At 47.6% G+C, this 16,417-nt stretch overlaps 1 long non-coding RNA gene across 1 annotated transcript; it reads left to right on the plus strand.

Annotated features, from left to right (window-relative positions):
* The first annotated feature begins 1,036 nt into the window (after nucleotides 1-1,036).
* On the plus strand, nucleotides 1,037-16,053 carry LOC144332029 (uncharacterized). The gene is made up of 3 exons (XR_013399732.1): nucleotides 1,037-1,367; nucleotides 4,140-13,327; nucleotides 13,743-16,053. It is a non-coding gene; the product is annotated as an uncharacterized LOC144332029 (long non-coding RNA).
* The last annotated feature ends 364 nt before the right edge of the window (nucleotides 16,054-16,417 follow it).

Raw genomic sequence — 16,417 nt, forward strand, 5'->3', positions numbered from 1 at the left:
TATGTATTTATTGGCTTACTACATTGATCACATTTTCTGGTAGAAAAGTTAAATGCAATTTAGCTGCTGAGGATTTGGAACATGCCCCAGTTTGGTATTTGTTTATACTTTATATTTTAAAAAGGGAAAACAACTTGATTTGATCTCTGATTTGTGTAGAAAACTTGACTTACCAACTTAGTGAAATTCACAGCCCTTGCCCAGAGGAACTGGTCTTCTGCTGAAAACTAGCCTTGGCTTATGCCAAGGTGGGAAGAGACTTAATTTGGGAATTACATTTCTTCCAAAGACTAATTTCAAACTAGGTATATATTTTTTTAAGTTGGTTTGCAGATTCACATCTACACTACCTCCTCCAGAGGTGGGGGATGTTTTCCCTCTTGTTTATCGTTTGCTGGTGTGAATGCTGAGAATTAATTACTCTTCTTTGTGCCACTAAGAAAACTTTTAATGAGCGTTTGTTTCTTCTATTGTATGGAATGAAATCATAAGAAGTTTCATTTAATTGGTTTATTCATTTAAAGAGATTCCTTTAATTGAAATAGAGAAAAGGAAAAATAAAACCCTAGAAAATAAAACCAGGTTCTAACCACTTTAGGGCGAAACGCGTATATCATTTTAAAAATGAATACCTCAAATTAAGAATTTAATTTTTAAAATTCTTTATGTCTCTCTCACCACATTTGTAGTATGTGAAAGGCAAGAGAGGCCCTTTGAACTAGGGAAAAGTTATTCTTTGAAATGACTTCAGTGATCTGACTCCGTCTGTATTTCAACCGAATTAACTTCACACCGTCCACACTGGACAACGAAGATGCACAGAGTCAGGTCAAATTCACCCTCCTGAAAAACTGCAAATTAAGATGTTGTTGATCACACGCCACCGGCTGTCTTCATCATCGTGATCAAAATCCAAATATTAAGGAAAGTGGCCTGGAAGGGTTACGTTTGGGCCTTTGACAGACCCTCAACCAAACTCTGACGCCCAGCCTGCGCGTTTCCACATCTTTTTCCAGGCAAGAGGCTCCATCAGCCCGCGTGGGGCTCTCAGTGTTTCTCAAGAGTGACTAGACATCCCCCACTCCCCAAACCCAGACACACCCCGACCCCCGCGAATGGTTCTGGGCTATCAAAACACGCAGCGGCGTGTTCAGTCCCAATAACTCGCGTGATGATTAATGAGCAGCTTGATAATTTAATATCGCGTGTGATTAAATTATAAGGCGTGGGGGAGGGGAGCTCTGCGCCGCCTCGGCAGCCCAGCCGACGCCGACCAGCTAACCGGTCTGGGCTGCGCTCGGAACCCGCTCTTCCCGTGCACAGTGCGGGGCGAGGCTTGGCGAGCGGTGGGTCTCGGCCTTCCTAAGGTCAGTGGGTCTGGAGAGGGGAGGACGGCGGGACTGGGGGTGGCGGAAGGGGTGTCTTGCAGAGCGGAGGAGAGGTGTGGGCTCAGGGTAGCTCTGGTCTGAGCCGATGAGCAGGGCGAGCCATCGACTCTTTCCCCGGCAAAGGCGCGTAGAAGGCTGGAAAACGGCTTCAGGCAAGGGAAGATTTGTTTTTAAAAATTCCTCTTTTCTCTGCCACTGGGGCTTAGAGAGTCCCTAGGATCCGGAGACCCCTGGGGGGAAGGGGCGTCCCTCTGGGTCTCTCTCTCTGGATCCCGCCCCCCGCCCCCACCCCGTGCCTTGACTTTGTGGGGTTTCCACGCAGGCCGGGCCGAGGTGGCTGTCGGGTTGGGCCACCCGAAGTCCGTTCTTTTCCCCAGCCCGCAGACCCCGGCCCTGCCTAGTGCTCGGCGGGGTTCAGGCAAGTCCGGGGGAAGAGGGGGTGGATGAAGCCTGCTAGAGCACGAAGCTGCTGGGAGGCGGAGAGACGCCCACAAAACTGTAGCCGCAGAGTTTCCGGGGTTTCCAGCCGGATTCCTAGGGGAGGCGCGAAACCCCGGTCTAAACTTAGGTTACTGGAGGGACTCCTAGCCGTCACTCTTTTCTCCTGAAGGGGTCGGGTAGGGGGGCTCGGGCGTGGCCACTCCTTATCCTGGAAGAAGTGTGAGCGCAGGGCCCGCGCCGGGTGAGTGGGCCAGCGGCGCTCGCACTGTCCCCGCCGCCGCTGAGCAGTCCTGCCCCGGGCCAGGTAGGAGGTTGCTTTTGCTGCTGTGCAGAGCCAGGTCTGCTCGCGGGGCGGCAGCCTCAGAGGAGTACCTCGAGAAACCACTTGCGGGACACAGGGAGAGTCGCCTCTTAGTCTACGACCGCATCGAAGGGCTGAACTTTTAGCCCGAGGAGGGCAGGCCCTGGAGAGGTAGGGCTGTCCCCAGAAGACCCTAGGAAACAACACCCTGGAGGGTTGTTCAGACCCAGAGCGGGAGGGTGAAAATTAAAGCGTCCTGACCAGGGCTCCAGAGGGCTCGGTGTCCAGGTTGTGCTGGCTGGATTTTCAGCTGGGAAATGGCATTCGAAAGGGGACGCCGCGGACTGAACCTAGGCTGCCTGCTTTCCTTCAGCCAGAGAGGCCCTAGAGAGCGCCAGAACGGCGCGCCTGGTGTCCGGTGCCTCGGACTCCAGGTGCAGTGGCAGAACCTTCCTCCTAGACAGAGGTAGAAGCTTCCTAGGCTGGGCTCCTTGGATATGCAGGCATGACCATTTCTCTCCCAGCTCATCCAGATATTTGGAGGTAACACCAATTAAGGGGAAAATCATGAACAACGAAACGGGCTTGTAAACAGAAGGTCACAGTATGGAAAAAAATATATGCGTGTGGGTGTATGCGCCTGTGTCTGTGTGTGTCCTCTCAAAACACCCAGAGAGAATATGTAAACAAAACCTGCCTAGCTAGAGCAGAAACAAGCCACAAATTGGTTCTAGGAGGCTCAGCCTGAAATACCCCAAATTAGCAGAGGATGTAGGTTGTGACTGCAATTCCTGGATATTTGGAACACACAAAACCCTCCTTAGGAAAAAAACAGAGGTAAAGTCAGGGGTTGGAGCATGAGGGGCAGAGGAGAAGTGCTCGGAAGCTGCCTGGCGTCCTGGACCCCCAGCGGCTGCAGACCTGGTTGCATCTTTCTCCAGGGGCCCGCACCTCTCTGTCCTGGCCCTCAGGCCCTAAAGAGGAGGCTACTCCCCTCAAGGTGCGTTAGTGGTAACTAAAGAGGGTTTTATGGACAAGGTTTTGCTTGCGGCTGCCTCTGCAGCCGGGAGTCATTTTAAGGAGAAGCAGCCTCTGATATTACCACTGACGCTCTACCTCGGGGTACTGACGTGACCAAAGGCCAACGCGCTGGTTCCGGCATACAGCTTTTGTCCTTGTTATGAAAATCATTCCTTAAATTTGCTCCTCATCTGTGCTTTTCTCAGACACAAACTGACCCCCTTATATCTGGTTCCACCAAAAATAGTGGCTGGGCCCACGGAGAACAATTTAAAAGCCAAGGACCAACCTGTTTCTCCCAAAGGTGGCACACATTATAGCATTAATAATGTGCGCCTGGTGGACGCATTATATTTCCCAGGAATTACATTTGTTTTCCAGAAGCTGGACTGGGAAGGTCCTAGACAGAAGTGAGTCCTTGGAAGAAAGGACTGAGCGTCTCAGTAATGACATGGAGTCGGGGAGGGTGTGGGATAAGGGACGCCAAACTGGATTTTATTCCCCAGATTATCATCAGTCTGCTGCGTGACTGATGCCAGGAGACTAACAATTCCCAAAGTTGCGAAAGGAGTAAGAGTTAGTCTTATACTCCCGTCCGAAAGATCACTCACGTCTAATAATGATTTCGGACACCTGCAAGATGAGTCGATTAGTGCCGCGTGGGGTGGCATTGTTCACTCGACGTGCCAGGACGCCAGCGGTGCTACCTTTTCCTGTCTCCTGAGCGCGAGTTGGCGCACATTGATTTCACCCCTCGCTCTCCGCCCCGCTGCCGAACACCATTTAGGCCAAGATCGGGTATAATGGGAAGGAGCATCAGCAGACAATTACCCTTTCAGAGGATTCACTTCTCCTCACAGACACTGTTATTTGAGAAATAGGATCATTTGATTTCATATTGCACTAAATAACACCCAGCCGGTTCAAATTGCCAGCTTCTTAAAAACCGCCCATTGGAATAAATTGCAGCAGCCTCTTTTGCTTTTCAGGGCAATATGATGGGCACCGGGCAGAACTTGGAAAAATATCTACAAAGCCAGCCCCGAGCCGTGGCTATTCGTAGGAACAGCCCTGCCACCCCGCAAGCAAAGGCATCCAGCCACCTAGTTCCCTGCCACCGCCCCCTCCACCCGCCAACTTTGAGGTGATTCAACCTCTTGACTTTGGAATTCAAATGCACAGCCCCAGCCACCCCAAGGAAGCGCTTCGAGCCACAAGGCGCTTTCGTGTTGAGCAGAGAAAGATGGGCGGGTGTGCGAGACACGCATTTCGGTGTGTCCGGCCACATTGCTTGCAGCGTTGGAACGTTTGGACAGCGCAGCGGGTTTGGGGCTCGGCGGCGGGGGAGTGCGCCCTCCAGCTTCGCGGGTCTGGGGTTCCCAGGGCCAGATCAGCCGCTACATTCTGCACACCAATGCGCCCTCCAGGCCTGCCGGCCGCGACGTCCTTCTCCGCTCTCAGCACAGGCGCCAAGCCGAGAGTCAGGGCTTCCGGGTACAGCTGCGGACAGAAGAGGAGGGAGGCGCACTGGGGCTTCAGCACCGAGTCCAGAGGGAGAGGCGAGCGGGGTGAGCGGCAACCGGCGAGCTGGGGTTCGCTGCACACTCATCACCACAGACATTTCAAAAAGAATTAAGCCTTTTGAAGTCAGCCAGAGCTGCGGTTTGTTAATTGACACTGTTCAACTGAGTGACAATTGTTACGCTCAGTGGGGGCTACCCACTCCCTTCCTCCCTCCCCCCGCTTTTTCTCTTATAAAATAGGAGTTGGCTCCTTGGTTCTCCGTTCTTCTGTGCCAAGGGGCAGGATTTATTTAAGACGGCAAGGGCTTTGGCGATTCTGTGCGTTGAAGTCTTTCTTATATTTGTGTGAATGTACTTCAGGAAGGCCGCGTTAAATTCTTTCTCTCCAGATCCCGAAGGGTCGCCGCTGCCCCCCTCTTCGGAACATGAGCTGGAAAGGCCCTCTTAGTGGGTCCCGTGACCTGGAGCGACTTAGTCTGAGACTTTGGGGACAGGGTGGGAGTCTTTCCCCTTCCTTGACACTGGGAGGAGCCAGGGAGCAGGGGGTTCTGGGTACGCGGCTACAGGGAAGGTTCCAGACACGTCGAGAGTGGGAAACTTAAATTCCCCTCTCTGGTGTAGGCGCAGGCTTTGGCTCCAGGGTCTTTTCCGGGTAAGGTGTCGCTGCCCGCTTAAGATGGCATGATAGGTAGCAGGGGACTCAGCGTGTCTTCACTCTCCACTTGGCCTTGAAGTGGGGACGCTGAGCCGCGCTGCTCCTTGGCGATTCGGGTTTCTGTTCGCAAACAGCTCAATTGCGAGGCCCAAGTATACCTAAAGCAAAACCTTGGCCGTGGGCCTTCAGCACGGCCCTCCAGGGCTGGGGAAGATACCGCGATGCCCAGCCGGCCACGCCGCCAGATCTGGCCTTGCGTATCCGCCTCCAAAGATCCAAGGCCGGCCTGGGGCTGTTCAGTCGAGCCTAGGCAGAGCCCGGAGCTGCTCCATCACCGCCCCTGCCCCCAGGCGGTCGCGCCCTCACCCCGAGCGCACTCCGCCCCGACCCACCCCCGCGTGCCCCCGCGAGCCTCTGGCCCCTGCACGCAGCTAGGGGGCTGTGTTCCATCTCCCACCTACGTCCCCACGGTGGCGCAACCGAGGAACCCTTTCTTGCCCAAGGCCAAGCCCAAGCCCAATCGAGGCAGCTTTTCCAGGAGGCAGGAACTGGGCGGTTAAATTCGAAGGAGCTGGAAAACACGTCTTGCCCGGCTCCACAGTTAGCTGCCTGCGCAAACGGAAGCGCTGAGCTACGCGGTGGAACTGCCGAGCCGCTCGCAAGGCTGCTCCAACCTGAGGCCCGAGTCCCTGGAGCTGGCGGCGGCAGACTGCGTCCCTGGGGACACTGGAGGGGATTCCAGGGACAGCGTGGGTGGGCCTTTCCCCCAGCACGCGCCTCTCACTGTCTTTCTGGGCCAGAGCCGGGGCAGCGCTTTAAATTAAGGTCGACCTCCAGCTCTGGGTGAAGTCTTCGTTCCGCCCGATCCCGGCCCAGGAACCCTAGGTGAGGGTGGTCGGGGTTTGGCTGGGGCTAGCGGGTCAGCCCTTATGTCAGCTATTTCTGCCCCCACCCCGATCACTTCTCGATGCCGGTCCCGGCGCTCCCTCCCTCGCCCGCGCTCCCCGCACGTCGCCGTGTTTACCAGCGCGTTTTGTTCCCCAGTCGGATTCCCGGCCGAGGGGCTGTAACCGTGTTCTCCTCCGACGGAAGCTAATCAAGTAATTTCCCCATCCCAGCCCCATCAAATTGCTCTTTAGCTGTTGAACCGCGGAGTTTTGCTCGCCTTTTCACATGCTAATCACGCCCATTCAGCGGCTCTCGGTGGGGCTGTTTGTCGCGGGGTAAATCTCCTTGTTTGCCCGCTGCATGATTAATTGATATTGTTGTCTGGCTTTTGTGGGGACGGCAAGGAGCTGAAAGGCGGCGCGTAGTGGCTGCGTCGGGGCCGCTGGCGACATCATCGGGCTGCAGAGGTCCCGGCGAGGTCGGGCCGGGGCTGATGACATTATGGGCCCGATTTGGTTTTCCTTATTAGAAACATGATGAAAGACTTGGAGACCTCCGGTCTTACAACCCGCCCCCCCCAACTGGGTGCAGAAACCGCACGGCGTTTAAGCCACAAGCTCAGACAAAGCCCTGGTGTTTGCTCAATTCAGGGGGAAAAGTGGGTGTCACTTCCTCACGCAGGAGGCAATTAAATCTTATTTCGGCCCGCCCGGGATTTCAATAGAGTTGAACATGAACGCACAGCATAGTGGTTTGGTTTCACAAAGAACAAAAAGAAAAAAAATGTTTTGGGGTTTAGCGGTTGTAAAAGCAGGAACTTTCTAAGGTTAAAATCCCCCAAAAAATAAGTAAACGGAAGCCAGAGCCTCCCTTGTAGGCAGCGATGGAGGAAAGTCGCGCAGAGGCCCTTCCACGCCAGGCCCCTAGCGATGCAGTTTGCGGAAACGCGACTCCCTTCTAATCGCAGGCTTCGGTGAAACCCGGGGCTAACGCTGAGGTAGCGCGATTCCCAAGGCCCGCGTCCGCCTACAAGCCAATGTTTTATTTGACATCACTGGTCCCTGCTCGTGGCTGGTATTTTCTCGCCGACCACAGGTGTGCAGTCAAACCAACAAATTCCTCCGCCCCCTATACTCTCCCACCCTCTCCCCTGAGCACTGGGGTTTTATCCTCTACGGACATCCCTAAAAACTTGAAGATTCAATTAAATAATTCCAGTTACGAAGTGCTACTACCGCCTGCTTATCGCAAATATTTCCTTCTTCGAGTTCTTAAAAAAAAAAAAAAAAAAAAGCAAAGAGAAGAAAAGAAACTGTCGCTTTCGCTTTCACTGCGCGCGGGGTAATTGATAGGCGCCATCGGAGGTCAGAATTTGCATAAGAATTAAGAGCAGTAAATTAATTTAATATTCCATGCACATCTCCAATTATTCCTGGAGACCTTTGTCTCCGCGGCTGCCAGAGAGGGGATTCAGCTGCTCTTCAGCCAAACAACATCTGTGCGGTTAATAATTTGATAAACAGCTCATACAAATAGTTTCTGAATTATCTGGCAGCCCAATGACTATTCAGTTTGGAAACGTTTTGGCAGGGTCTCCCGGAGTCCTCTGAGAGCCTCAGGCGCCCGCCCTGACAAATGTCTTCTTATCTTTTAAACATCAGCAGACGACAATGTGTAAAATAAGTAATTATCATTAAGTAATAACTCTAACCCATATATATATATAAAAAGAAGCGCGCCTGAGTCATCAGGGTGTCAGCAGGTCGTCTGTCAGGTACCCCAAGATGAAGAAATACGTTGGGGAGTGGGCTGGGTGAAGAATGACCTGAAGGGGAAGAGAAGACCTGGGTGCTGGCAGGGGCTGGATAGGGATGGGGAGCTGTGTTTTTCAAGGTCATATATTTAAATTGAGTGACAATTTGTGCATGGAAATATCTGCAAGGAAGGCTCACAGTTGCCACTGGGAAGGAACCAAAGTAGGTGGGCTACAAGGAGACCAACTTTCTGCTGTGTTATTTCTTGAATCTTTCACTTTTCTCCCCACATGCAGGTATTGTTTATTTCAAATGTAAATACAAGAAAATAAATTGCGTTTAGCAGAAAGCAGGGTAAATTATTTTGGCTGGATATTGTCCTGCCTGGCTTGGGGCTATCCTCCTCCTGACCACTGTCCTTCCTTCCTTCCTATCTTTACCCTCAGCCAGTGCACCCTCATCCTGATAGCAACTTCCCAGAAAGCACAGATTCATCCAAAACCGTGGAGAGGGCACACAGATTCAGCCAAAGCATTGAGTTGGCCCAAACTGGAAAGGAGGCACTTGTAGGATGAGGCCATTGTGTTGTTAAAACAGGCCTGAATTTAAACACTTACCCCTTGCTCTTCTTGTCTTTACACTAAAGATTTCATGGCTGCGATTATGTTCTTAAATCTTTCTGTTACCCAGAGCAGAGCCTGTTCCTGCTAAAAAGTCTAGAAAGGAACGATTTGATCTTGAATGAGACTCAGGATGCTCTAATTCGTGCAACCTGCACATTGCAACTCTGTTTACTCCAAGCCTGTGTTTACCCTGGAATTTTTCTGCACCCTCTGCAATATAATAGGATGTTTGAGGAGGATCTTTATCTCTCTGTCTATACATTCCTACATGTTTGATGTATACACCTCACCCATTCAATATTCTACTTTCTATTTCCTATACTGCTGACAATCTAAGTACTTGAAGCCACTGAAAACTACCTAGGAGTTCTGAGAAGTGTCAAAGCAGTAATATGCTAGAGCTTTGTCCTGGTACTCTAATGAGCCCCGGTAGCATTGCGCTTTAAATACAGACAAACCCTTCAGACTACAGGTTTAAATATACAACTTTACAATGAATACAATGCTTGCCTGGGCTCAATGGAAGAATTACTTTTCCAGAAAAGAAGACATTGTGTCACAAGAGTATGACAATAGCATTTCTACCGGGCACATTCATTTCTATTTTTAACATTTTCTTCTTGCATTTCATTAGTTTTTTTCCCCATAGAACTATAGACACTGCTGGGCCATGCAGGCTTTTACACATATAAAAATCGTCTCTGTTATTTATGATTGGGGGTCTCTGTCTGCATCCTATTATTAATTTCTGACTTTGATTCAGACTCCTCTAGTCAGCAGAATGATTTGAAAACATTTCTTTTCTTAAATGGAACATTTTCAATCCTTTGGGGAAGCATTCTAATTTTAAACACCAACATATTCAATTTCTTAATCTGCAGCCACTGGTGTTGCTCATTTTTATGTACAGAGCCTATCCCCTTTGGCGCTAGTTCATTTATGCTTGATATTTATCTTCTTTACATTTGTTTGACTATTTTTCAAGGCAGTATATGGGCAAAAAATGGCTACTAAACAAGAAGGCAAGGAGCTTGGATTATATTTTTGACTATGGAAGTAAAGCTACAGAACATGGAAATGTTGAGAATTTTTTTTTCTAAACTAATGAGCCCTCTCCAGAAAAGCCGTCTGGATACCATTAAAGTTGATGCGTTTGGAAGGCTTATCCTGATAAATGCTTGGCTTTTTTGGTGATTAGACATGTATTTTCAACACAGTCTACTAACTGAGACTGAGGTTTGCATTTGGAGGGAGGTTTGTTGAGCCTAACAGGAAATTGTTGGGGGGAAAAATCCAAAGTACCACCTTACTGTAGAGTTCAAATCAGAGGTAACTGCTACTCTTGTTCACTTGCACAAAAATATTAGAAATATAATAGTGAGTTGTGTCGAATAACTTAAATGAAACAAACCTTGGTAATTTTCAACCTACATGTAAAAAATATATACCTCATATCTTGGGAAAAGTTAAAGAATGGTTAAAGCAGAATAACGATTTTAAAATTTAGTGCAACCTCTATTGAGCATAAAGGATTTTTTTGAAAACTGACATAAAAGAACAGTGCAGAGCCATTAAACACATTTTTGCAATAAATCATTTGCTTTCATTGCCCCCCCTTTTTTATTAAATGACCATTTGTACATATATGGCCAGATTAACCCCAAATCCAGTCAAAAAGTGAATTTGAAAAATTCAGGTTAGCATGTAAAAGTTATGAATAGGATCCGCTTAGATAAACCTGTCTCCTCTCATTTTCTTCTATTTTAATATATAAATGAGCTGTGCTGGGTGGGCTTAACCTTCTAGCATTTCCATCTGTGATACTGAGTTCAAAAAGAAACAGCTTTGTCGGCCTGTAGATAATTGGAAGCTACAGAAACAAGTTCAGGTTCTTCAGAGATGACTGGAAAATATCTCTGATATCCATAGATTTCAGCTAGCCCCCCGGTTCTTTCCTCTGCCTCTCCTGGCCAGGATTCCAGTCCGACAGATTGAGTGTCACATACGGGTACCCTTCCCATTGTTGTTGATGTGTGTGGTTTGTATGGTTTCTAAGACATTGTTTTGGTGTTTGTCAGTAAAGTAACAGGTGCATCTAAAAATCTGTACCATGGGGCTACATGGGCTAGCAGTGAAGCTGGCTGGCTCTCTTTGAAAGCATAGGGCCTCTATGCTATTTGCTTTGGTCACAAAGTCCAATCGAGTAACCTCATGTAGGCTGAGCCTGAGAGGGCCTCCAATGGCTTATTCTGCTTTGCTGCTTCTGTGATGAGGGGAGATGAACCTTGCAGAATACCAGACTCTTCAACATGACATGTGAGCTCTGTCACAGTCTGGTTGGAATCCAAGTGAGGAGAGTAAGGAAAAAATAGTATGCAGAAAGGCTTGTAGTTCCACTTGTCCACTAACTAGCTGTGGGCACTTTGGCAACAAACTAATCTTCCAGGTCAGAGACTCCTGTCTGCCACTTGTCATCATTTATTCTCTTCTTGCTGGGCACACGGCCGACCAGCTGAACTACGTTTCCCAGCCTCCCTTGCAGTGACACGAAGACCATGTGACTAAGCATTCACCAGTGGCATGCAAGTAGAAGTGATGTGCGTAATTGTCATCTCATACTTGCACCTCCCTGTTCCTTCTTGCTGGCTGGGAAGTATGCTAACGAGAGCCATGTACTGAGGATGGCAACAGTTCCCCAATGGCCTGGGTCCCGAGATGACTTGTAGGAGCAGAATCTGCCCTCCCATCCTGGACTGCTTATATGGCAAGAATAAATTTCTGTTTTGTTTGAAGAGCTGCACATTTTGGTTCATTTTGTTATAGCACCCACTCAAAGTAATCTCGGTCCTGGCTTTATTTTTCTTAACTGCAAAATGAAAGCATCTTAGTTTGGGTTTCTCCAAAAGCATGCAATCTATTACTGAAAGGTGATCTCTGGAAACACCAGTAGGAGAATGAGGTTGAGAGACCGAGAAGGGAAGGCAACCATTAAGGTGTATTATAAAGCAGGTTACCATTGTGGGCACCTGGAATTTAATTCTACTGCGAGCTCTGGGAAACAGTGTAGCACACACCTGAGCTGGAATATTTATAGACCAATTCCATCAGTCACTGACTGAGGGCTACTCTGCTGGCATTATTTCCCCAGCACTTCTGGCCTGTTGCATAAGCAGAGTGAGCTTCAGGGGCCAAGAAAAAGCTCCCAGGCAATGAAACACAGGTGCTGGTGGTTGGACATTGAGCTGGTACACACTGATGTAGACAGGTAAGGAGCTATCAACACTGACAGCATCTCCTGTGGAGGGCATCACATGGACTGCCTTAAAGATCTCCTTCCCACACTAAAGCTATTTGGGCCTGATTTACCAATCTATATTCTTCTAGTTGTTAACCTGAAATGCTTGCTCTAGCCAGGTTGGTTTATCCAGTTTGGGGCTCCCTCATTCCATATGCACTCATTCTCATTTTATTTATGCCACCTTCTCATGTGGAATGCAGTTCATCACTCATGTACTCCTCTTTATCCTACTGTTTCATTTATCTGTTGCTGCTTAATGAGCCACCCCAAAACTTAGTGACTTAAAACAACAATAGTTTATTTTTTTTTCACAATTCCATTGGTCAGAATTTCTAGCAGGACTTGTTGGGCACCTCTCTAAGGAGGGTCAGTTGGGCTTATTTATATGGAAAGTCCAAGACACTCTCTCACCTCCCAGGGCCTATCTCCACATGAGCTCTAATCATTCTGTACCCTAGCATGGGTTTCTCTTCCGCATGGCAGCTGGGCCCCAGCGGGGAGGCAGTGGAAGCTGCTAGTCCTTTTAAGGTCTATGCAACTAGAAGTCCCAGAATGTTACTCCCATCTCATTCTATTGGTCAAAGCAAGCCACAAGGTGCAGCCAGATTCAAGGGGAGGGGAAAGAGGCTCCTCCTTTATTTGTTTGTTTATTTATTTATTTATTTATTTTTGAGACAGAGTCTCACTCCATCACCCAGGGTGGAGTGTACTGGCGCGATCTCTGCTCCCTGCAACCTCACCTCCTGTGTTCAAGCGATGCTCGTGCCTCAGCCTCCTGGGTAGCTGGAATTACAGGCACACACCACCATGCCTCGCTAATGTTTTGTATTTTTAGTAGAGATGGCCAGGCTGGTCTAGAACTCCTGACCTCAAGTGATCGGCCCACGTTGGCCTCCCAAAGTGCTGGGAATACATGTGTGAGCCACTGCGCCTAGACTATTTATTTATTTTAACAGACAGGATCTGGCCATGTGGCCCAGGCTGGCATGCAGTAGTGAGATCATAGGTCACTGCAGCCTCCAACTAGGACTACAGTGTGAGCTGCCACTCTTCCTGTTGATGGGAAGAGCTACATGGAATGGGAAAAACTAAGGGTGGTTATATTTGGATACTATCATGCTTACCCACCCCTCTTTCCACTTATTCAAATCTCCAAGACACACTTTTATGCTATTTCATGTAGAAAGTCTTTCCTATCATGCTAGTCCACGGGGGTCTTCCGCGCTCACCCCTCAACTCCTAGGGCACCTCTTAGTATACACACTTGTTGTTTTGTCTTTAATCATTTACTGTCTTGTGACACTTTGTTGCCTCTTATTGTTGGCTCTTCAAGGTCAGAAAATGCAAGTTAGAGCTTCAAGAACACACTGTACATTTGAGTACATAGTGGAGTCTCAGCATGAGTGTCTGTGCAAAGCCAAAAGAAAAACCCAGAGGTAAGGGCTGGGTGGAGAGAGTGACCAGCATATATCTGCCCTCGGGTTAAGATTAGATCAGTAGAGCTCATTTCTGGTATATTTCTCTAGTCTTCAACTGTTCATTCTGAAAATTAAATAATTCTGAAATCCTCCCAGCATAAATGAGGCTTAGGTGATGCAAACATTTACATCACGAATGGCCAAATTTGTTCCCACTGGAATGGATCACCTGGAAGGCTTCCCCTTCCCAAATACCATACCTCCCCTCCATCCCCATCATGACACACCATTCCTTTGGGTCAAGAATTGCCCTCTTTTATGATACAAGTACTGCCTGTTGGAGATGGAATGGGAAGGATAGGGTATACATTTGAATCTCTGGTGTCTTAGTGCAAATGAACAGATAAGAGCAGTGTTTCTCTTTCTCTTACAGAAGAGACTGGGGCAGCATGAATGTGCTGGAAGATTAGTGGCTGCTGATGCTGAAGAAGGGAGAAATGAGGAGGAAGGGTCCCTGTGGACAAGTCATCTCCTTGCATTTAAGCCAGGCTAGTAGTCTGGGAGACATTCTGAATGATGCATTATCCTAGGCACCAGAAAGTAGCTAATATTCTCATGGACAGCAGGGAAAAATGAACCCATGAGACAGGGGAATATTCCAGCACCTGTGAACATGTTTGTGCAGGTTTCTGTCAGTAGATGGATATCCCTCAAGCCTTTGGAATCCAGTCTCCTGTGTTGTGATTGGACCGTTCGTCATTGGATTTCCAATGGCAGAGTAATGCTGTGGGAGAAGTGGCTATGATGGCCACAGGAGGTGAATTAAGTATTGTTGTTTTTTAGTAGAACCACTAAAGGAAGATCTGCAGGCAACTTGGGTGAGTATAAGAGCCAAAGATTGACAAGACTTCCTCAGATGCTCGTACTGACCAGTGGGGACACTTCTACAGCTCCCCAAATATGTTCTCCCTACAACCCCTACCACTTTTTAGTTAAATGGCCAGAACTGTCCTTTGTATCAAAACTTACTTTAGTCTATCAATCAAAGAAGGCTTCCATAGCCCACCTCATGGCGAAGGATATCAGATATGTAAAAGATAATTGTTTTGACATATTTATTACCACAACTAGCAACTCCTTCTGCATTCATGTTGGCTGGTATGCAGAAAAGGGTGCTTTACAGGATTCTTGGAAATGCGTATGGGATGCTGGCTCTAGAGGAGGCAGAATAGAGTGTGGGCTCAGCCATGGGTCACATCCGGGTTTTAATTCTGCCTCTGGCACATGACCTTGAACACACTGGAAAACCCTGTTAGACGTGCAAGAAGCCTTCTTCATCTGTAAAGGGGGAATAGCAATACTTAAGTCACTGGGTGGTTGTGAGTAATACATAAGTTAATGTATGCTAACTTTCTAGAATGTTTCCTGGCACAAAGTTGTATTTAATAAATGATTTTTAAAACAAGCTCCTTTTTTGGGGTTAGTTGCCATCTGATCATCTAATCACACCACTATGCTTGTAGACTGTGTGTATGCATTTTCTATTTAGCATCAGAAAATATATGTAGGAGCCTGTGACTCCTAACAATTGGGAAACAATACAGAGGATCTAGGATGACTGGCCATTCTGTTAATCGAAAAGAATCTTTTGGTGCCAATTTGAGGGATTCATAAAGAAAACAAGGCATTTAAGCCATAACAGAGAGGAATTCTCTTTTACTGTTGAAGTAACAGATGATCTGGTTATAAAAATTGGCAGAAGCTCTTGGATGGAACTCTCCCTTCTACCTAGGGCATTCAACCTCAAAGTGCCTACCGCCTGGGCATTCCCACTGTTACATCATTACAATCTCTTGTAAATTTGTAAAGAAGCTGCTTTCCTTTTGGATGACTCCTAGTTCTTGACAGTTACCCTTTTTGTTCTTCTCTGAGTTCCAACCACAGTGAGACTTGATCCTCAGATAGGAATGTTGGTAACACTCCTTTTTATCCCTTGATCAAGCTTCTCGTGCAATAGTATCCCCCGAAATAAACCAAGAGTAATCCTTCCAATCATCTCTTTCTCTTCCAAAGGGTATTTATTGGTTGATAATAGTACAGAGTAGTACAGAATTTGCAGTGTCCTTAAACACTGGGTGGAGTAAACATCTCTTGATGGACTCTTTAATTGAGTTGAAGCACCATGACGAGGGGGTCTTAATCAGCGTTTTCCAGTTATTAATAGTGATTTGTCAGAAAGCCAAAACTGAGGGATTTTGGAAAGAAAGAACTCAGCCTCTTTACAAAACTCCTCTCTCAAAATTGGAAAGAGAAAAAAAAAAACCTGGAAAAAATTAAAGAAAGACAAATACCAAAGAAATCTGGGAAATTGTTGGAAATGAATGTGCATACAGATGTCACTTTTCTGAAGGCAGTTAGATTCTTGAGTTTCAGTTCACTCATCATATTAATATGTGCCCATTGCCGAGGATGTATGCTTCCAAGAAAAATAAAGGCAAGTTTCTTGGCATCTGTGTCGCTACACCCTGCTGTGGAAAATGCATTGAAGAGCCATTCTTGATGGCAATAGGAAATGTAAATGAAATGGCCCCCTTTTTAGTATTTGGTTGAGATGGTCCTAATGTTTGGTGGAGTCATTAAACCTTCTCCAAGCAATATTCACAAAAATTAACAGAAGTTGTCAATTCTCAGCATCATTAAATTTATGTCAGTAGTCACCATCGGGGGAAAATGGAAGTCACATTTGCATTGCAGAGTGGCCTCAGTAAGAAACTAGGGCTGTAGCTCCACTTTTGGGGGGGGTGGGTGGGAGGGTTTGCACAATCTCTTTACTAAGTTTTTAATCAAGTTGCTAGTCCACTCTTTCTTTTATGGAGCCATAGAAGTGTCTGTAATGAAAGATTAAAATGGTCCTGTGCAGTGGTTTGCAGTAGCTATGCCCAAATAAAATATGACAGTTCTCTCGTAGGGCCTATATGTAAGCAGAGGGAGCCGATAACAAGCTGCATTATGCTCTCTGTTGTGCATACTGATTGCAAATTGTGTGGGTTACCCTGGATGCCATAAAAAAAAGGTGTGTGTGTGTGAGTGTGAGGGAGAATTTCTTTC

Source organism: Macaca mulatta, chromosome 10 (assembly GCF_049350105.2).
Source record: "Macaca mulatta isolate MMU2019108-1 chromosome 10, T2T-MMU8v2.0, whole genome shotgun sequence".
Taxonomy (NCBI): Eukaryota; Metazoa; Chordata; class Mammalia; order Primates; family Cercopithecidae; genus Macaca; species Macaca mulatta.